The 23,586-nt window shown below is 44.0% G+C and overlaps 1 protein-coding gene and 1 pseudogene across 1 annotated transcript in view; both read left to right on the top strand.

The window, feature by feature from the left end:
• Positions 1-16,644: 16,644 nt before the first annotated feature.
• The window catches only part of TINAGL1 (tubulointerstitial nephritis antigen like 1), a 118,053-nt gene continuing 111,111 nt past the window's right edge, over positions 16,645-23,586 (top strand). The window contains exon 1 of the mRNA XM_056556979.1: positions 16,645-16,780. The gene's annotated coding sequence lies outside the window, so the exon portion shown is untranslated. The remainder of the gene's footprint in view (positions 16,781-23,586) is intronic.
• LOC130359939 (U2 spliceosomal RNA) lies at positions 17,119-17,192 on the top strand (annotated as a pseudogene).

The raw sequence follows: 23,586 nt of genomic DNA, 5'->3' as shown, positions 1-23,586 counted from the left end.
GCAGCTCCCTTATATGGGCAGGGGCTGAGCGGTTTTGGATTGGTCCACACAGCTGTCACTCACCGTTACATTGCATTGTGGGTGAACACCTGACACAAGAACCACCAAAGGTCCTTCAACAAACCATAGAGTTCTGAATACCGAGTAACATGACCTAAGGTCCTGCAAAACTAACAGGTAGGCATTTAAATATACATATATACATTTATATTTAGATGAATATTAACTAACTGAGGGGTGATGAGGGGCTAACTAGAAAAGAGGGACCCTGACGTTCCTAGGAACTCTGACTTTGGGGACCTCTACCAAGGTACGGTATGCAATACGGTTCCGGGACACCACACAGTAGTATACTACGGTTTTAGGTCCGGTCACAAAACCAGATATGGGTCAAAAATGAGCCGACAGGAGTCACCGGTTGACTCCGGTCGGCTAATTAAAGAAAATGGAGTTCAGCGCTGGTCCGGCTTGGGTACAGGAGAGCCCAGTTTGTCCCTCCCCCAGCCAGGTCCGGCACCCGTAATGTAAAAAAGAAGTGTGAATGCAGCCTTACAGACTAATTCAGTGTTTCCCCACCAGTGTGCCTCCATCTGTTGCAATACTACAACTCCCAGCATGCCCACCCAGACTGTCCAGGCATGCTGGGAGTTGTAGTTCGGCCACATGTGAAGGGCCAGATTTTATAGAACTACAACGCTCAGCATGACTAACTGTCTAGGCATGCTGAGTTGTAGTTTTAAAACATCTGGAGGGCAACAGTTTGGATACCACTGCAAGGTTGTCTCCAAACTGTGGCCCTCCAGATGTTGTAAAACTACAACTCCCAGCATGCACTGACAGGCGAAGGGCAAGCTGAGAGTTGTAGTTATGCAATAGCTGGAAGGGGCACAGTTTGGAACCCAGTGTAGTGGTCTCCAAACTGTGCCCCCCCCCCCCCCCCCCCCCCCCCCCCCCCCCCCCCCCCAGATGTTGCAATGCTACAACTCCCAGCAAGCCCAGACTGTCCAGGCATGCTGAGAGTTGTAGTTCAGCAACATCTGAAGTCGTAGATGTTGCAGAACTACAACACCCAGCATGCCAGACTGTCTGAGCATGCTGGGAATTGTAGTTTTGTAACATCTGGATTGACACAGTTTGGAAACCACTGCACCTCCTGGTGTTGCAAAACTACAACTACCAGCATGCCCAGACTGTCCAGGCATGCTGGGAGTTGTAGTTCTGCAACATATGAAGGGCCAGATGTTACAGAAGTACAACTCCCAGCATGCCATTGGGTGTCTGGGCATGCTGAGAGCAGTAGTTTTGCAACATCTGGAGTACCACAGTTTGGAGATCACTGGACAGTGGTCTCCAAACTGTGGACCTCCAGATGTTGCAAAACTACAACTCCTAGCATGCCCAGACATCCAAAGGCTTTCTGGGCATGCTGGGAGTTGTAGTTTTTATAACTTTTACAAGGCTGCAGTGAAGATCACTCACCAACGATCCTCAATACTGCCTTCCGTCTGCGTTGCTGACCACAGCCGCCGCAGCCGCTGATCACAGCCACCGCAGCTGCTGATTTATTACATATAGCAGGAAAAAACTTTGTGCACTGGCGCTGCTTTTATGCGATCCACATCAGATTCCGTGGCACGGGAATATAGTATAAAAGGGTTGTATTGTTCCATTAAAACAAATAAGACATAGGAAAGTGTGCAAAACGCGTTTCTTAGGGGATAAGTTATTTTTCACCAGACTACTCCTTTTAAAGAGGGGCCGACCCAAACTATATGGAAGCAACTATTAACAGAGGGGCCTACCCAAACTATGAAGGGGGCTCCATATAGTTTTCGTAGGCCCCTCTTTTAATAGTTGCCCCTATAGTTGTGGTAGGCCTGGGCCCCTCTCAGAGAGGCCTACAACTATATGGGGGGAAAACTTTTAGCAAAGAGGGGCCTACAACGCCCCTTTCTGTTGTTAACCGTTGCCCCCAATGCTGTATCAATGCGCAGCGGGCGTGCGCAGGGGTGTAGCTAGAAACCACAGGGCCCCGATGGAAAAAAATTATCTCGGGGCTCCATACCCCTCCCCACTGACCCCCCCCCCCCCAGGCATTTTATAATAAGCAGCCCATTTTTTTGGTGGGGGTCCGACAGCTGAGACCCCCACCGATCACCTCGGTTGAAGTGGTTCTCCAGCTGTTGGAAAGCTAAAACTCCCATAATTCTGGAGAGCCTCAGGCAATATGGGAGTTGTAGTTTTGTAACAGCTGGAGAGACACAGATTGGACACAGTTTTACCTATCATCACTGCAGAACTTACAAGTGACTACAGCTCTGATGGGACATTCAGGAGAAAACACAATGATATCAGTGACCTGAGTGACGTCTTCTGACTTGAGTGATATCTTCTCTGTTATCTTTTCTTCTTCATCGGGTCCAGAGACCAGGTCTTCCTCCAGCTCCATCTTCTCTGCAGAGTCTGACATCCAGACATCATTGGCTCCTCACTTTGTCAGCAGATCCTCATCCTCTGCATGAAGACAGTAATCATTATAACCTTGCCAGAAAGTGTACCCTAAATAAAATACTGCCCCACACTGTACCCTAAATAAAATACTACCCCACACTGTACCCCAAATAAAATACTGCCCCACACTGTACCCTGAATATAATACTGCCACACACTGTACCCACTAAATATAATCCTGCCACACACTGTAACCTGAATATAATACTGCTGTACACTGTACCCACTAAAAATAATCCTGCCACTCACTGTACCCACTAAATATAATCCTGCCACACACTGTACCCACTAAATATAATCCTGCCATACCCTGTACCCTGAATATAATACTGCCACACACTGTACCCTGAATATAATACTGCCACACATTGTACCCTGAATATAATACTGCCACACACTGTACCCTGAATATAATACTGCCACACACTGTACCCCTGAATAAAATACTACCACACACTGTATCCACTGAATATAATACTGCTATACACTGTATCCACTAAATTTAATCCTGCCACACACTGTACCCTGAATATAATACTGCCACACACTGCACCCCCTGAATATAATACTGCTATAAACTGTATCCACTAAATATAATCCTGCCACACACTGTACCCTGAATATAATACTGCCATACACTGTAGCCTGAATATAATACTGCCACACACTGTACCCCTGAATATAATACTACCACACACTGTATCCACTGAATATAATACTGCTATACACTGTATCCACTAAATTTAATCCTGCCACACACTGTACCCTGAAAATAATACTGCCACACACTGCACCCCCTGAATATAATGCCGCCACACACTGTACCCCTCAATATAATACTGCCATACATGCATACACATCATATATACATATACACTCCCTCTTATCCTCTGTGTCCTCATCACTCCTCATCACCCCCATAACCCCCCGCCAAACCTCTCATCACCCCCATAACCCCCCTGCACCTCTCATCACCTCCATAACCCCCTGCACCTCTTATCACCCCTCATCACCCCCCCATGCACCTCTCATCACCCCACCTGCACCTCTTATGACCCCATAACCCCCCTGCCATCTCTCATCACCCCCCCCCCCCACCCCCCCCCGCACCACTCATCACCTCCATAACCCCCCCCACCACCTCTCATAACCCTCCACCACCTCTCATAACCCCTCCTGCACCACTTATCACCTCCATAACCCCCACCACCTCTCATAGCCCCCCCCCGGCATCTCTCATCACCCCCCTGCACCTCTCATCAACCCCATAACCCCCCTGCACCTCTTATCACCCCCATAACCCCCCCCTGCACCTCTCATCACCCCCCATGCCACCTCTCATCACCCCTATAACCACCCTGCACCCTCTCATCACCCCGCATGTACCTCTTATCACCCCCATAACCCTATGCACCTCTTATCACCCCCATCACCCCCATCACCTCGCCTGCACCTCTTATCACCCCCATAACCCCCTGCACCTCTCATCACCCCCCCCCCCGTACCACTCATCATCACCATAACCCCCCCCACCACCTCTCATAACCCCCCCTGCACCACTCATCACCTCCATAACCCCCCCCACCACCTCTCATAACCCCCCCTGCATCTCTCATCACCCCCCCCTGCACCTCTCATCAACCCCATAACCCCCCTGCACCTCTTATCACCCCCATAACCCACCGCCTGCACCTCTCATCACCCCCCTACACCTCTCATCACCCCCATAACCCCCCTGCACCTCTCATCACCCCGCCTGCACCTCTTATCACCCCATAACCCCCTGCACCTCTCATCACCCCCATAACCCCCCTGCACCTCTTATCACCCCCATCACCCTGCCTGCACCTCTTATCACCCCCATAACCCCCTTTACCTCTCATCACCCCCATAACACCCTGCACCTCTCATCACCCCACCCCACACCACTCATCACCTCCATAACCCCCCAGCACCTCTCATAACCCCCCTTGCATCTCTCATCACCCACATAACCCCCCCTGCACCTCTCATGACCCCCCTGCACCACTCATCACCCCCCTGCACCACTCATCACCCCCCTGCACCACTTATCACCCCCCCCTGCACCACTCATCACGAACCCCCTGCACCACTCATCACCCCCCCTGCATCACTCATCACCCCCTGCACCACTCATCACCCCCCCTGCACCACTCATCACCCCCCATGCACCACTCATCACCCCCTGCACCACTCATCACCCCCTGCACCACTCATCACCCCCCCCCGTGCACCACTCATCACCCCCTGCACCACTCATCACCCCCCTGCACCACTCATCACCCCCCTGCACTACTCATCACCCCCCTGCACCACTCATCCCGACCCCCCCCTGCACCACTCATCACAACCCCCCCACCCTGCACCACTCATCACGACCCCCCCTGCACCACTCATCACGACCCCCCAGCACCACTCATCATGACCCCCCTGCACCACTCATCCCCTCCTCCCCTGCTGCACCACTCATCACCTCCTATCACTCACATCCAATTCCCCCCCCCCCCCCCCCCGCGCACAAGTTCACCTACCCTGCTGGGATCACTGGAGATCGCGCGGGGACGTAGGCAGGGACAGGTCAGGTGATTTGAGTAGACGTGCATGCCTGCGCGGGGCACTTGATGTCTCTACTCCAATCAGCCTTGTCCTGTCCGGCCCTGCCATAATTTTTAAGGGGCCCGCACCCTAGAAATAGGTAATTCAATAGAAATGTGCGGGCCCCCTCGACTATGAGGCCCGGTCATAGTCCTTGCGGGCACCCAGAGGTCAGTAAGTGACAGTCGCAGTCACTCACTGACAACCAGGGCCGCCATCAAGTGACAATCCAGTATGAAAAAAAAAAAAGGTCCAGGGACGTCCGGGCCCCTGAGGCTCCGGGCCCCATACAGGTGTATGAGTTGTACCCCCCCTGATGGCAGCCCTGGTCCCAGCAGTCGGACCCCCTAATCAGACACTTATCCCCTATCCGCAGGATAAGTTTCTTACCGCTGGTAATCTTCTTTAAGGCTAGCCTTCCTTTTATCCACATTCTCTCTCCTCCCTTGGCTGAACTTGATGGACATGGTCTTATTTCAACTGTACCATGTAACTATGAGTTCAGATACAAGCAAATAGACATGATCAGACATTTGGTGGACATTACAGTATATGAGCTACATGAGAAGTGCTTTGTTCCCATTGCCAAGCAGCCTGAAGAAAATCTTCCAGCCCAAGAGCACTTGGCAATAATAAATGTGTTAAATGGGCACTGTCATTTGCAAAAACCTCTTATTTAATTTGATTAACATTATATGTATTTTTTTAATATACATATATTTTTGGGTGGGTCCCTGCTTCTATTGCCTGCAGCCCTGCTTGTTCCATCCACACTTTGCCTATTTTTGTCGCAGTTGAGACACACAGGCAATACCTTCAGGGACAAGACAGCATTTCTTTCACCCAAAAATATATATATTTTTTTTAACCAATGGATGATGTAAAAAGATCTGTATGTTAAGTTTTAATGAAAAGGAATATCATTTTCTTAAATAGAGCACAAAATTACAAGCTGATCAGCCTCAAGTCACTTTTATTGTGCATGTATGGAAAGCACCTTAAACAATGTTCATATTGCTAGCAGCCTTCCCCTCTGCTTAATCACCCTTGCTATCTACACACACTTTTGAATGACACATTTCTATTATCTACATTGTACAGTAGTACCTAGAAGTTTTGATGCTGAAAATTAGGTTTTCAAAAAGTTTGCTGGTTCAGTGTTTTTAGATCTTTTTGTCAAATGTTTCTATGATATTACTGAAGTACAATTATAAGCATTTCATAAGTTTTAAAACTGTTATTGACAAATACATTAAAGGGGTACTCCACTTACCAGCGTTCTGAACTAAATGTACAGGATGCTGTTTTCGCGCTGCAGTGGTCAGCCACTCCCATCGTGACATCACGGCAATGCCCCCTCAATGCAAGTCTATGGGAGTCACGCCCTGTCCCATAGACTTGCATTGAGGGGGCATGGCTGTGATGTCACAAGGGGCGTGGTTAACCACTACAATGTAAAAACAGCATCCTGAACATTTAGTTCCGAACGCTGGCCAGTGAAGTACTCCTTTAAGTTTATGCAAACACTCAATATGTACAGTGTTGACCCTTCTTTTTCAAGACTTCTGCAATGTGCCCTGGCATGCTGGATATCAAAATTTGGGCCAAATGCTGACTGAGGGATTCATCAAGTTCATCATCGGGTTGATTCTGAATCTTAAGCAGCTCTTGAACGACATTTAGATACAATTTTACATTAATGGCAGAGTTCTTAGGCACTTCCTTGGATTAAAAGCAACCTCACACATAAGCAATTTCAAGATGCTTTACCATTGGCATATCTTTTTGTTCTATGGCCAATCACTTAACCTCTAGATGGAAACAAAAACTTGTAGGTAACTTGTAGGGAAATATCTATACTGTTGTTTAACTAGGAGACATTGGCCCAATTTTTGAGGAGTTGGTCCACACAAGATTGATTTTCAGCATTTTACAAATCTCTCCCACATACAGCAGATTTTTTTCCAGACAGAAATTGTTCTAAAAATACAAGAAATATAAAAAATGTATTTCTCTATCTACTCCGCCAGTGTCTGAGGTGATAATAATTCAAATATGTAAAGGGGGAAATTATACAAGTAAAATGGACTTACAATGCCTTTGGAAAATCTTCACAAACCCTTTCCCTTTTTTAACGTTTTGTTATGTTGCGGCCTTGTGCTACAATAAAAAAGACAAGGTTTTCTCAATCATTCTGCGATCAATGCCTCAAAGTAAAACATTTTTTTTTATCTTAGCTTATTTATTAAAATGGAAAAACTAAAATATTGCGTTGACATAAATATTAAAGGGGTACTCCATTGTAAACATCTTATTCCCTATCCAAAGGATAGGGGATAAGATGTTAGATTGTGGGGGTCCTGCTGCTGGAGACCCCCACGATCTCTGGCATGGCACCCCATCATTCTGTGCTCGGAGCGAACTCCGCTCCGTGCCCGATGACTGGAATACTAGCTACCACGCCCCTTTCCATTTACATGAATGGAGGGGGCGAGGTGGGAAGTCACGAACGCGGAAGCTGCAAGCTTCCATGTTCCTGATACCGCCGCTGATGGCCCAAAGATCGCGGTGGTCCCTAGGGGATAAGATGTTTGTGCCCCTTTAAGACCCTTTATTCAGTATTTATTTGAAGCAACTTAGGTAGTGGTTACACCCTCCAGTCTTCTTAGGTATAAAGCCACAAGGTTTGCACACCTGGATTTGGAGATTTTCTGCTACTTCTTATCTGTCAGGTTGTATGAGGACCATAGGTGGAAGCCATTTTCAGGTCTTTCCAGAGATTTTCAATTAGGTTTAATTCAGGGCTCTAACAGAGCCACTCAAGAACATTCACAGAGTTGTCCCTAAGACATTCCTGTTTTGTATTGGCTGTGTGCTTAGGGTCATTGGAAGGTGAACCCTTGGTTTGCAATCTAAGGTCCAGAGCACTCTGCATAAGGTATTAAAAATATCTCTGTACTTTGCTCCATTTGACTTTCCCTAAAACCTGAAAAGTATCAGTGTCCCAGCCACTGCAAAACATCCCCACTACATGATAGTGACACCTCCATGCTTCACTGTGCGAATGGTAATGGGCAGGTGATGAGCAGCACCTGATTTCCTCCAGATATAAAGCTAAGAAGTAATGCCATAACATTTTATCTTGGTTTCATCAGAGATCATGAGATACCTTTCGGTTCTTCTTTTTGCAAACTCCAGGGGGTTTTGTGTGTCTTTTACTGAGGAAAGGCTATATTCTGGCCACTCTGCCATGAAGACCGGATTGGTAAAGTGCTGCATTACTGGTTGGCCTTCTGGAAGTTTCTCCTTTCTGCACACACGATCTATGAAGTTCATCCAGAGTGATCATTGGATTCTAGGTCAACTGGAGTCCTGGTTGTTCCAAACTTCTTCCATTTAAGAATTATGGGGGGTCATTTGCTCTTGGGAACCTTCAATACGGCAGAAATTGTTTGGCATCCCCTGTTCCTTTTCTCTAAAATTCTGTTTTCACATTTTGACTATGGAGTATTGAGTGCAAGTTGATTGATTTTAATTCTTGCACATGGCTGCAACATAACAAAATGTGAGAGGATCTGAAGACTTTCTGAATTTATTGTATATGGTCAATTTCACATCTAAATGTTGATACCAGTATTACAGTTATAGCCAACCGAGTTTTAATGGTAAAATAAGGATATGTTGTGCAGCTCACAGCATAAAGGGCTTGAGTACATTGAGATTAACTATAATTGCCCTAATACCCAAATGTGCAATAATGTAAATAGCTAGAAAACCAAAGGGGAGCAGTCCTTAAGGGGTTATCCAGGAAAAAACGTTTTTTATATATATATCAACTGGCTTCAGAAAGTTAAACAGATTTGTAAAATACTTCTATTAAAAAATCTTAATCCTTTCAGTACTTATGAGCTTCTGAAATTGAGTTGTCTAAGTGCTCTCTGATTACATGTGTCTCTAGAACCGCCCAGTTTAGAAGAGGTTTGCTATGGGGATTTGCTTCTAAACTGGGCAGATCCAGAGACACTTGTCATCAGAGAGCACTTAGACAGAAAAGAACAACTCAGCTTCAGAAGCTCATGAGTACTGAAAGGATTAAAAAAATTTAATAGAAGTAATTTACAGATTTGTTTAACCTTCTGGAGCCTGTTGATATATAATAAAAAGTTTTTTCCCTGGATAACCCCTTTAAGTGTGTCTAGTATGGAATAAATAACTATATTTTCCTCCACTAATAAATAATATATACTATTTATTGCAAATGCTATTAAACAATAAGCATCCCACAGGGCTCTGTGCTAGCTGAAGAGAACAGTATAATTTAAAAATAGAAAGGAAAATGTATAAGATGCATTATGGTTCAGGAGTAAAAAGAGGTAAGAAATACAGTTGAGTCAAATCAAAGTGCAGTTCATATTGCAAGTTCTCGTGATTGAAGTGATAAAGGTGCAAACAGCATAAGCAAATATGTTCGCTGATTCAGTCGACGCTGGCCGCACTTGGAAGCTTTTTGAAGATTTTTTTTGAATGCGTGGGGTTGGTAGTCTAGTTCATTTTGAATGTAAGGGTAGAAAGAACAAGGTCATGATTTTGTAAAATATACATGCTCTTTTCTAGATCTTGAATAGAAAAGCACAAAACGGCAGCCTGCACTCACAGCTAGATATGAGACCCGAAGCTCCTAACCGGAATCACCAGTGGACCTGGCTCCTGAACTTGCGCTCCGTGGCTCTGTTCGACAGTTATGTCTGTTTTAATTTTATCCTAAATAGCAGGCTTGGTGCATGCAAGCGTTCCCAAGGCTCAAGTGCCCACTGACATCAAGCCCATTTCGTCTTCTTTGGCCCTCCTTGTGCATATTCATAAACCTCCTTCTGCCTTTTGTCTACCTCCGTCAGCTACTGTGCATGTGCTGTTTTTAGGGAACAACCGGAATGAGAATTTAGGATTTATGAAGTTGCTCACAAGTTAAGTGCGCTTCATACCCAGTAAATCCAAGTTTATGCCAAGACATACCACCAATGCTGGGCATCGGCGAACTCACTGATGTCTGACATGATCCCTTTAGATGTCACAATGAAAGTTGATCACGGCATCTAAAATGGTGAAAAATGCGTCGCTAGTCCTTTGGGGAAGTTTATTAGACCTTCAAGGTGCGTTTGATGTTGATCAGCCAGCATGATGGCTAGAGGGTCCCTGCCTTCATCCGTGCCCTCCAATCTTCTTTCTGTTTCTCCATCCTTCTCCTGCAGACTAGAGAAGCAGAGAACCGATAACACTGATCGCGGCTGTGCTTTGCAATTAAAAGATTGAGGACTAAAAAAAAGTGAAAAAAAGTTTTAAAAAATTTAGATAATTATTAATAGGCCCCTTCCCTAAAAAAAAAGTTTTAATCACCCCCCTTTTTCAATTTTTTTAAATAATATAACGCAAATACAAATAGATGTTAAAATGTCTAAACTATAACATTAATAAAATTGCACAGTAAACAGCATAAGCGTAAAAAAATACAAAGTACAGAATTGCATATTTTTGGTCACTTCATATGCCATAAAAAATAATAATAAAAGTGATCAAAAAGTCCCATAAAAACAAAACTAAAACTGATAAATACTACATGTCATGGCACTAAAAAGAACCTTGATACTGTTACAGCGCTCCAGCTGCAAGCTCCGGCCGTGAGCGCAGTGTCCCTGTGTCCCCGTCTGCCGGCGGAGCTGGGATTCGCATCGCAGGACACGCCCATATGCGAGTCCCAGACCGTCACTCACCACGCTCCGCTGCCGCCTCCTCCTCCGTGTCTCAGCTCCCCGTCTCCTAGGGCGCGCATGCACCAGAGCTCTGAAATTTAACCCCTTAAGGACCCTGCCAATTTTCACTGTAGGACCCGGCCATTTTTTGAACATCTGACCACTTTCACTTTAAGCATCAATAACTCTGGGATGCTTTTACCTTTCATTCTGATTCCGAGATTGTTTTTTCGTGACATATTCTACTTTGTTAGTGGTAAAATTTTGTCGATACTTGCATCGTTTCCAAAATTTGATGAAAAAATAGAAAATGTTGCATTTTGTTTTAACTTTGAAGCTCTCTGTTAATAAGGAAAATGAATATTCCAAATAAATTATATATTGATTCACATAGACAACATGTCTATTCTATGATTGCATCATAAAGTTGACATGTTTTTACTTTTGGAAGATATCAGAGGGCTTCAAAGTGTAGCAGCAATTTTCCAATTTTTCACAAAATTTTCAAAATCGAAATTTTTCAGGGACCAGTGGATTTGAAGGGCCTTCTTATTATAAATACCCCACAAATTACCCCATTATAAAAACTGAACCCCTCAAGGTATTCAAAATGACATTCAAAAGGGTTTGTTAACCCTTTAGGTGTTTCACAGGAATAGCAGCAAATTGATGGAGAAAATTCAAAATCTTCATTTTTTACACTGGCATGTTCTTGTAGACCCAGTTTTTGAATTTTTACAAGGGGTAAAAGGAAAGAAATCTTCCTAAAATGTGTAACCCAATTTCTCTTGAGAAAGGAAATACCTCATATGTGTATGTCAAGTGTTCGGCGGGTGCACTAGAGGGCTCAGAGGGGAAGGAGCGACAGTGGGATTTTGGAGAGTGAGTTTTTCTGAAATGGTTTTTGTGGGGCATGTTGCATTTAGGAAGCCCCTATGGTGCCAGAACAGCAAAAAAAAAAAAAAACACATAGCATACTATTTTGGAAACAACACCCCTCAAGGCATGTAACAAGAGGTCCAGTGAGCCTTAACACTGCACAGGTGTTTCACGACTTTTTGTTAAAGTTGGATGTGTAAATGATTTTTTTTTTCACTAAAATGCTAGTTTTCCCCCAAATTAAAATTTTTTACAAGGGATAATAGGACAAAATGCCCCCCAAAATTTGTAACCCCATCTCTTCTGAGTATGGAAGTACCCCATGTGTGGACGTCAAGTGCTCTGCTGGCGCACTACAATGCTCAGAAGAGAAGGAGTCACATTTGGCTTTTGAAAAGCGAATTTTGCTGAAATGGTTTTTGGAGGGCATGTCGCATTTAAGAAGCCCCTATGCTGCCAGAACAGCAAAAAAAAAAAACCCACATGGCATACTATTTTGGAAACTACACCCCTCAAGGAACGCAACAAGGGGTACACTGAGCCTTAACACCTCACAGGTGTTTGACGACTTTTTGTTAAAGTCGGATGTGTAAATGAAATAATAAAAAATTTCACAAAAATGCTGGTTTCCCCCCAAATTTTACATTTTTACAAGACATAATAGGAGAAAATTACCCCCAAAATTTGTAACCCCCATTTCTTCTGAGTATGGAAATACCCAATGTGTGGATGTCAAGTGCTCTGCTGGCGCACTACAATGCTCAGAAGAGGAGGAGCGCCATTGAGCTTTTGAAGACAGAATTTGGTTTACAAAGCCCTCCGTGGTGCCAGAACAGTGGAAACCCCCCACATGTGACCCCATTTTGGAAACTAAACCCCTCACAGAATTTAATAAGGGGTGCAGTGAGCATTTACACCCCACTGGCATTTGACAGATCTTTGGAACAGTGGGCTGTGCAAATGAAAAATAAAATTTTTCATTTTCACGGACCACTGTTCCAAAAATCTGTCAGACACCTGTGGGGCGTAAATGCTCACTACACCCCTTATTACATTACATGAGGGGTGTAGTTTCCGAAATGGGGTCACATCTGGGGGGTCCATTGTTCTGGCTCTATGGGGGCTTTATAAACACATATGGCCTTCAATTCCGGATAAATTTTCTCTTCAAAATCCCAATGGTGCTCCTTCTCTTCTGAGCATTGTAGTTTGCCCGCAGAGCACTTTACATCCACATATGGGGTATGTTCTTACTCAAAAGAAATGGGGTTACAAATTTTGTGGGGCTTTTTTCCTATTTTTCCTTGTGAAAATGAAAAATTTTGGGTAACACCAGCATTTTAGTGAAAATGTTTTTTTTTTTCATTTTTCCATCCAAATTTGAAGAATTTTCATTAAACACCTGTGGGGTGTTCAGGCACACTATACCCCTTGTTCCATGAGGGGTGTAGTTTCCAAAATAGGGTCACATGTGGGTATTTCTTTTTTTGCGTCCTTAAGACCCAGCTACAGAAGGCGCATCCATACGCCGTGGGTCCTGTACGGGTTAAAGGGCCAGTGTGCCCATAATTAGTTGTTGCACCTGACACTACATTATAAAGTCCCTATACCTCCCACTCTTCCCTGCCAGATCTTCAGTGCCCTTAGCCTGAGATTAAGCATTGCCTGTTTACCTTACCAGTGTATCCAGACCTTCCCACTAGGTTATTTGACTTCACACCTCTGCCGCCTGCCTTGACCTTCTGCTCCGTTTGATTACACTACTGCCTTATCCTTCGGTACCTCGCATTGCCCAGCTACCTGTGTGGTCGAGCTGTGTCAGGGGTAGCAACCTGGGTGTCGCCTGCCTTGCGTCACCTTAGACTCCGCTCTCCGATACGGTCCGATTCATCAGCCACACAGGTTAGAGGATCCACATCCAGCTCCGTAACAAATACAGTCCCGTATATGGAAAAATAAAAGTGTTATTTTCTTACAAAATTTTTTTTTTAATAAGAATAAAACCTATATAAATTGGGTATCAATTAAATAGTATGGGCCTACAGAATTTCAACCATAAAGCGAGCTACATAGAAACATTTTTATTTTGCCCAACAAATATATATTTATTTTTGCTTCACTGTAGTTTTTGTGGCATAATGAGTGATGTAATTACAAACTACAATTGGTCATAAATAAAAAATAATTCATATGGGTCTGTAGGTGAAAAAGTGTAAGACTTATGGAGGAGGAAAAAAAGGAAAAAACAAAAATAAAAAAAATCTCTGTGTCCTCTCTCTAAGGGTTAAGGACTGGTACAATATTTGTTTTAGATTTTTGTTTTTTCTTTTTCCATTTAAGAGCCATAACTTTTTATGTTGTCTTTTTTTTTGTTTTGTTCTACCCATTGTACTTTCAATTACATCCTTCCCTTTTTCCATACAATATACTGTGAATCTGAAATAAAAAAAATGTTGAGGTGAAATTATAAAAAAAAATACAATGTTTAAAAAAAAAAAATATATATATATATATATTATGTATTAGAATATCTCAATAGCGACCAAATCATCCCCCCCCCCCCTTTACCCCTTATGCCACATCACTTTACCCCTTCCCTCCTCCCCCTGTTCTTCTTACCTGGCCAGCAGGTGCAGGGACTCTCAGCGGGTTTGATGTTCTCCCGACATCCTCTATGCTGCACTCACTGAGTGGCTGTGAGCAGCGGTGGCTGCCAGCAGTGACGAGTGATGCTCCTGACATCACTCATTAATGTCCACAGCTGCCACTGTTGCTCTCAGTAAGTGCAGCATAGAAGATGTTAGGAGAACATCAAACCAGCTGAGAGTCCCTGCACCTGCTGGCCAGGTAAGAAGAACAGGGGGAGGAGGGAAGGGGTAAAGTGATGTGACACAAGAGGGGGTATAATTTGGCATAGGGGGAATAAAGTGGCACAGGGGGATAAAGGAGGAATGAAATGGCACAGGGGGGATGAAATGACACAGGGAGTGGTAAAGAGGGGAGGTGATGAATTTGAACAGATGGTAATAAAGGGAGAATTAAATGTCACAGGGTGGTATCAAGGGGAAATGATGTGGTACAGGGGGTAATAAAGGGGCGGGGGAGTGTGTGATTTGGGACAGGGGGAATAAAAGTGGGGGGGGGTGTTTTGGGGGGGGGAGTTATGTGGCCGGTGGACATACAGAAGCAGGAGACCACTGTTTAAACAGTGGTCTTCTGCTTCTGTGCAGGGGCTTCTGCAGGGGCCTGGGATGTTGGCTGTACCCCTGTGACGACGGACCTTTGTACAACGTAGGGCCAGCAGATGAGCCTGGTTGTCCCCCATTGGGTGGGGTATATTCCCTATTGGGAGTGTTTTGTCCCCTATTGTGTGTGTCCGCTTCCGCTATTGGGAGTGTCCCCTAAACAGAGGGTGCGAATACATTAAGTTTTATGGGACTCTGCCAGGGAATAAAAAACTGTACTCTATTGGGAGGTGTCCACTAAGGGAGATTTTATTGTTTATATAAATATATATATATATATATATATATATATATATATAATTTTTTTTTTTTTTTTTTTTTTTTTTAAGGAGGGGTTGTTTTTACTCTGTTCTTTGTAAAAATTACATGTCATCTGTGTATCTCTGGTTACAACGATTATGATACCAAATCGCAAGCTTAGTTGGGTTTTATCATTTACCTAGTCTTATTTACTGATTTTGCCATTGCTTTGCATTCTTCTTGGATTTTAAGGAGCGATATAAACATTTATTAAAGGGGAACACAGTTAATACATTTCAGGCACATCCACAATATAGAGTTAGGTTTCAACCATCTCTCTGGATCTACAATCAACACTTTAAGGGTTGTCCTGCAGGATAGCATTTAAAAAAATGGTGTGGGCTGGGTTGAAGGTGTATTCACATGTACAGTATCCTGTGCATATTTGATGCGCAGGATGTGAAGCTGCAGATTTAAAGCTGTTTTTAGCCATTCAGTTTACATCAAACTCTGCAGCTTAAAATCCTGCACATTAAATACACGCAGGATATTGTAGGTGGGCTCGATCACACAAGCAGATTTTGTTTTTAACTCACAGTGGGTTCTCTGCTGGCTGTCCGCAGCTGATTTTCAGCAGCAGACTCTCCGCTGTGGAAAATCCATCGCAGACCCATTAACTTCAGTGGGGTCTGCGGCGGACTTTCCGCATTGGAGATTCCACTGCTGAAAATAAGCTGCGGACAGGCGGCGGAGAGTTTGAAACAATATCCGCTCGTGTGAATGAGCCCTAAGGGTAGGGTTCAACATAGCGTGTAAGCTGTATATTTGATACTGTAAATATTCCTACCTATTGAAGACAACTGGCAGCAAAATCAGCTGCAGAAAATATGCAGCAAAATATGCAGCGTATACACTACGTGGGATCCTACCCTAAGGGTACGTTCACACGTACAGGATCTTGCGCAGATTTGATGCGCAGGATTTGTAACTGCAGATTAGAAGCTGCGCTCAGTCATTTAGTTTACGTTAAAATCTGCAGCAGAAAATCCTGGGCATCAAATCCTGCGAACATGTGAACGTACCCTAAAGGGGTATTCTGCTTTTGTGACGTTTTTCTCAGCGTTTTTACTGAAAACCAGTGTCTGATTCTATCCTACAAAGGAATGAGGGACAAGGATGAAAATAATTAATTACTGAGGTGAGAAAGGGTTAATATGTGCACAATGTGAACTCTGCCCTACAGTCATATAGAAAGTCCTTGTATGGAGAGCTCTGGGGAGATGCCCTTCTTCCAGGCATTATTATACAGTGTACTCGGTGTGAACAGTGTCCCTCCCGCATTAGGGTCAGTCACTACATGAAGTAATCCATAGAATATAACGGTGACACATGACAGGACGTGGACGCGCCCCGTATGCAGAATAGCTGGGCCTGCCCGCTGCATTGTGGGAGTCACCAGAGCGCCCTGTACATAAGGAGCGTCCCGGGAGAGATCCCAACAAGTGCACGGACACCGCTCACCTCACTAACGGGGACTATCAGGTAAGAGGCCGGTGTTACTAGGGCGGGCTGTGCTAGATATAGGGAAAGGTATAACAGGTATCCCATACTTGTCACCTCATTGCTGCGCACTTGCTGCGTAGTCTGAGAAGTTCTTTTTGCTGTCAGTGTGGGCACAACTTTAATTTAACTCTTTCAGTGCTGAAGGACTCACGTGACTATAGGAAGCATAGCCCCTCCAGGTGTATTTGGATGTGCTCCATACCTGGACCATCCTATGTCTCACTAGAATAGACTGTGGAGAGTCCCTGTTGAAAACTAGTTGTTTCTGTGACACTTTATTAAAGGGTCCTGACAGACAAACATGGTTACCCCATTATTCTCGGCCTTTTGGCTAAGATCAAGTGTAGTATCTGTTCTTATCAGTTTTTCATGCCGGTGTATAGTAACGCCGGTATGGGGCTGGTGGGGATGGGTGCTGCATGGAGGATGCAGGTGTACCAGGGCTTTCCGGGGCTGGTTCTGAGGAATCAGCTCGACGGCTGCCCCGATGTGACCTGTTCCCTCCGGGTCTCGCCATGAGGCTGAGAGGGTCTAGAGCCGAGGTACTTTTGTGCCTCGGGGAGTGGTGACCCCGAGGTGCCGAAACTCACTGGGAGAATAGACTCACTGAGTTGAAGCACGGGCACCATAATCTCTTCACCTTGTGGCACTCACCTCTTGATTCCCGGCCTTCTGGCTAGGATCAGAGAAATTTTTATAGATCCGGCCGGATGTCCGGGCAGTATATCTGCACACATTCACTTATTTATTTCTTTTTTTGTCTCACTGTGTCACTTTTTGCGTGTTGTGTGTTCACAGGATTGGTCAGGATGCGGTAGCCCTTCTGGGTGTCCCTCCTGGCGGTCTAGGGGAGGTGTGTGTGGCCATTAGGTTCCGCACCTCCCTGCAAACACCCCGGGTACTCCTGCTTTGGCAGGGTACCTACCGTAATCGGCTCTGCGGGCAGATACCTTGGCTAACGCCAAGGGGGATGCCGGGAGCATTTGTGGTCCCCTAGTAGCTTCGGCGAAAAGGGACATCGAACCTGGAACCTCGCAGGTACCTTTTGGTCCGGAGGCGAAGGGTAAGGTTTGTTGGGGGCCTTTCTCCTATCGGAGAAGGGCTTGCGATAGACCGCATCCTTTGTGCACGTTTTTTTAGTGTAACACGTTTGCACTTTTTCTTGCACTTTGGGTGAATCGAAAGCACGTTCCTCGGCTTTAGATAAAAAAAAAAATTATTATCCTAGTTTGGCATCACTTTCAGCCTTCTATAGGACAAGATTTTATGAGGTGTTTTTATCATCCCGGAAAATTCTGCATGGAAGCCGCATATCCAATCCGTGTGGGTTTCAGGAATAGATTTATTTACAGTAGGAGAAAATCGTAGTGCGTCCATGTGAATATGCGACAATAATTGATATGGTGCTGTTGTTTTTTTTTTTATAAATCCATGACACGGTTCTATTTCGGCGCCATGTAGACAGTTCATGTAATGAGCACGCAGATTTGGGTGCGGAAAGAGACCTGGATTGTAAATGTATGAACATGCTCGAAGCCTAAATTCACATGAGGTAAAATATACTGATAGACTTTATTTTATGCACGTGTTTATTGGCCAATCTTTTTTGCTGATTATGGACAAAAATGTGTGCATAAAATATGTCAGTACATTTTATTGTGGGAATTTGGCTTAAGGATGACCTGCTCTGTCTCTCTCAGTGTTTTCCAAACAGTGTGCCTCCAGCTATTGCAAAACTACATCTCCCAGCATGCCCGGACAGCCAAAGGCTGTCCGGGCATGCTGGGAGATGTAGTTTTGCAATAGCTGGAGACACACAGTTTGGAAAACACTGATCTATCTAAATTCCCTGTACACGGCACACACGGTATGCGACATACATACATTGCACTGTCCTGATCGGTATCGTGAGGTAGCGGACACATGGACTGTCCCTCCAGACTTACTAAACACTGTACCTACACCTATTTTGGCCTCATAATGTTGGTGGCATCATCATCAACAACTGAGCTGGTTGAACTTTAAAATATTTATAGTAATGAAAATATATAAAAAACTGCATCAAAACGTTGGTGTGAACTCGCCACATGTCTTCTTTGCACACACTCTTTTTTTTTGCTTGTTAAAACATCATTTGAAGTGTTTTTCTTTTTGTTTACACCACATTTGCACTATTATACACATTTAGGCGCCCATGTTACACCTGTAACACCTATACGACTTGTGGTTCTACTGAACCTGACATAGGATTCTGTAGTCCTTTTTGTCTGATTTAGTAGTGGGGAGGTCCTAGTGTTGCAATGGGCTATGGGCACTAAAATGTACTTGTGATATGGGTAGAAACTGACACACCACCGGTGTGGGTGCCTTCATATATGTCACAGAGCAGCATGTTAAATCCGCACTTCTTCACTGTATTGTTTGCCCAATATAGTATACGTAGATTCTATTGTCTAATCATGTGTCGCAGTTGGTGCTTTCTTCAGTCTTCTTCATGATTAAGGGTCAAATGTCCTGAAGCGTGTTAGACGTGGTACCTTGCCCAATATAGTATACGTAGATTCTATTGTCTAATCATGTGTCGCGGTTGATGCTTTCTTCAGTCTTCTTCATGATTAAGGGTCAAATGTCCTGAAGCGTGTTAGACGTGGTAACTTGCCCAATATAGTGTGTAGATTCTGTTGTCTGATCATATGTCGCGGTTGGCGCTTTCTACAGTCTTCTTCATGATTAAGGGTCAAATGACCTTAAACGTGTTAGATGTGGTACCTTGCCCAATACAGTTTATGTAGCTTCTATTGTCTGATCATGTATCACGGTTGGTGCTTTCTTCTGTCTTCTTCATGATTAAGGGTCAAATGACCTGAAACGTGTTAGCCGTGGTACCTTGCCCAATATAGTACATGTAGATTCTATTGTCTGATCATGTGTCGCGGTTGGTGCTTTCTTCAGTCTTCTTCATGATTAAGGGTCAAATGACCTGAAACGTGTTAGGCGTGGTACCTTGCCCAATATAGTACATGTAGATTCTATTGTCTGATCATGTGTCGCAGCTGGTGCTTTCTTCAGTCTTCTTCTTGATTAAGGGTCAAATGACCTGAAACGTGTTAGCAGTGGTACCTTGTCCAATATAGTAAATGTAGAATTATAAGAGCAAATTTACGGTGTAAAGGTGTTTCCAGTGACTCTGATGAAGTATCTCAAGAGCACTGTCTTGTTAAAAAACCTTTGATCTCTTGTAGAGACATGTCAAAAGTTTTGATTGGTCGGGTCTGAGTGTTCAGACCACAACCGATAGCTAGAACTAGCTGGGGGAAGGGCACGCTAAGCACAACAAACCTACAATGTAAGTCTAAGGCAGTCCGAAGCTTCAGAGCGCGTCCAGAGCCGACTGAATCAGTCCACACTAAAACTGCGCAGACATTGCCGTCTCTATAGAAGGCAATGTCTGTGGAGCGGACTCCTCCAGAACATTAAGCAGTTTCAATGTTCTGGCAGAATTTTTTAATCTGCGTTTTCTGTCAGAGATTCCAACCAGAAAATTCTGCAGTGTAACAGTGTGGAAATGTGGATACGGTGACTGTGGAAATGTGGATTTTTACTATGGATTTCATTTACTACAATGTTATTTAGTGAAATACATGGTAAAATTCCACTCCAAAATCAACAATGCAATCTATGCCAATTTTATTGAGGGTTTTTGGTGCAGATTTTAGGTCTGTTTCACAAGAAATTAGCCTTAAAGGGGTACTCTGGAGGGAATTTTTTTTTTTGCCAAATCAATTGGTGCCAGAAAGATATACAGATTTATTAATTATTTCTATTTAAAAGTCTTAATCCTTCCAGTACTTATCAGCTGCTGTACACTACAGAGAACATTTTGTAGTTATTTTCTGTCTGACCACAGTGCTCTCTGCTGACACTTCTGTCCATGTCAGGAACTGACTGAGTAGGAGCAAATCCTCACAGTAAATCTCTCCTGCACTGGACAGTTCCTGACACGGACAGATGTGTCAGCAGAGAGCACTGTGTTCAAACAGGAAAAAAACACACAACTTCCTCTGTAGCAGCTGAGAGTACAGGAAAGCTTACAATGTTTAAATAGAAGTAATTTATAAATCTTTATTACTTTCTGGCACCAGTAGATATGAAAAAAAAAACATTCCCCCTCCGGAGTAAACCTTTAACCCCTTGGGGACGGAACCCAATATGACCCTAAGGACGGGAGCATTTTTTTTGCAAATCTGACCACTGTCAATTTAAGCATTAATAACTCTGGGATGCTTTTACTTATAAATTTGATTCCGAGATTGTTTTTTCGTGACATATTCTACTTTATGGTAGGGGTAAATTTTCGTCGATACTTGCATCATTTCTTGGTGAAAAATTTGAAAATTTAGCATTTTTCTAACTTTGAAGCTCTCTGCTTGTAAGGAAAATAGACATTCCAAATAAATGATATATTGATTCACATATACAATTTGTCTACTTTATGTTTGCATCATAAAGTTGACATGTTTTTACTTTTGGAAGACATCAGAGGGCTTCAAAGTTCAGCAGCAATTTTCCAATTTTTCACAAAATTTTCAAAATTAGAATTTTTCAGGGACCAGTTCAGTTTTGAACTTGATTTGAAGGGCCTTTAAATTAGAAATATTCCATAAATGACCAAATTATAAAATTTGCACCCCTCAAAGTATCCAAAATGACATTCAGTAAGTTTGTTAACCCTTTAGGTGTTTAACAGGAAAACTACAAATCCCAGCATGCCCAGACAGCAAAGACCACTGTATAGTGGTCTCAAACTGCAGTCCTCCAGCTGTTGCAAAACTATATATTCCAGCATGCCCAAATAGCAAACAGCTGTCTGGGCATGCTGGGAGTTGTAGTTTTGCAACATCTGGAGGGCTACAGGTTAGAGACCACTGTAGCCCTCCAGATGTTGCTAGGCAACTTACCGGCTTCCGTAGGATCCAGGGAGACGTCCTCTTCTGCCGCACGACGTCGCCGCCCCCCGATCTCCGTCGCCGATCACCGTCGCCGCTGCCTCCGGACGGGTAAGTGGACGTCGGCACCCGGTCCCCTTCGTTTCTCCGTTCTGCCCCGCCTATTGTGAGTGGGCAGGACGGGGAAAACGAAAGTAAACTCCCCTGCCCCCGATCTGCTATTGATGGTTGCGTCTAGACCACCAATAGCAGGGATAGGAGGGGTGGCACCCCTGCCACCTCACTCCTATCCCTTCAGGGGGATCGAGGGTGTCTTAGACAACCGCGATCCCCCTTATATTCCGGGTCACCGCGTCACCATAGACCCGTATGACCCGGAATAGGCGCAAATCGCAAGTGTGAATTCACTTGCGATTTGCGCTGATTGCCGACATGGGGGGTCCTGGGCATTGCGCGGGGTGCCTGCTGATCGATATCAGCAGTCACCCCGGTCTGGTCCCCACCCAACGCGCGGTGGGGACCAAAATTCCCATGGGTGTATGGATACGCCCTTCGTCCTTAAGTACCAGGACGCAAGGGCGTATGCATAAGCCCTTCGTCCCCAACAGGTTAAAGGGGTTTCTCTGTGCATTTTAGGAACTGTCCAGAGCAGGAAAAAATCCCCATAGCAAACATATGCTGCTCTGGACAGTTCCTAAAATGGACAGCAGAGGTCAGCAGAGAGCACTGTGGTCATGGCATCAGAGGAAATGCATTTCTTTTTTGGATTTCTCTTTAGTATACAGCCCCTAAAAAGTACTGGAAGGATTAAGATTTTTTTAATAGAAGTGATTTACAAATCTGTTTAACTTTCTGGCACCAGTTGATTTAAAAAAAAAAAAAAAAGTTTTCCACGGGAGTACCCCTTTAAGCTGTGTTATTGCGTAGCAGTTTTTTGAGCCAAAGTCAGAAGTGGATTCCAAAGGAATGGAAAATATAAAGGAAGGACTTATACTTCTTTCTCCTGCTGGATCCACTTCTGGCTTTTGCTCTACTTTGATGCCTATGCACAGTGTATGGTGATGTCACTCCTGAGCACTCCTTAGCACTTGATTAAGCGCTATCAGGTTGCCCCAATTAAGGTTGAGGATACATTTTAACTTTCCTGCCCATCCCCTGACCCCAATTAGCTGTGTTCACATTGTGTGTTTTTAAAATGTGTTTTCTGTTTGGATTGGTAAACTCCCATATGGCTCTATGGGCTCAAAAATTTTAACAAGAAAAAACATGTTAAAAATGCAACAAAAACATACAGTGGGAATACATTCATAATGAGGTTGATCTGTAATACCAGCCACACACATCCCACGGGCAAATGTAGCACAGTTTCTGGAAGTAAGTAGCCATGTTTTTCTAATGTCTTATCATTTGGAGTATGTAGGGGTTCTGAGGATAAATGGCCATGCTTAACAAGGTGTACAGCATAGACTTCTGTATTTTGCAGTTCATGTAATTTGGCAGTTAAATGTTTACTTTAGATTTTTAGACATACTTGTATAGACAACCCATGGTATGTTGGGTGAGGGCTCTTACTGTCATAATAACAAATGCAGGTTCTGATGACCCTGAAGTACATGACACACAGTACTCTGATTTGCAATGAATTGTCAGTTCCAATGCTCTATCAGTTCCTGTTTTCAGCAACAATTTAATCCTTCAACTGTAGATAAGAAGAAAGAATTCATAACACTGTCTATAGCCTCTTCTGAGATCCTTGGTCTGTAGAACAGAAGGTTAGTTGGAATAGTCATTGGCATATCTAGTCTCCACACATAAAGGTTGATAACTATTTATATTGGT

Source organism: Hyla sarda, chromosome 2 (genome assembly GCF_029499605.1).
Source record: "Hyla sarda isolate aHylSar1 chromosome 2, aHylSar1.hap1, whole genome shotgun sequence".
Taxonomy (NCBI): domain Eukaryota; kingdom Metazoa; phylum Chordata; class Amphibia; order Anura; family Hylidae; genus Hyla; species Hyla sarda.
The sequence above is the reverse complement of the archived record's forward strand: the minus strand, read 5'-3'. Positions and strand labels throughout refer to the sequence as shown.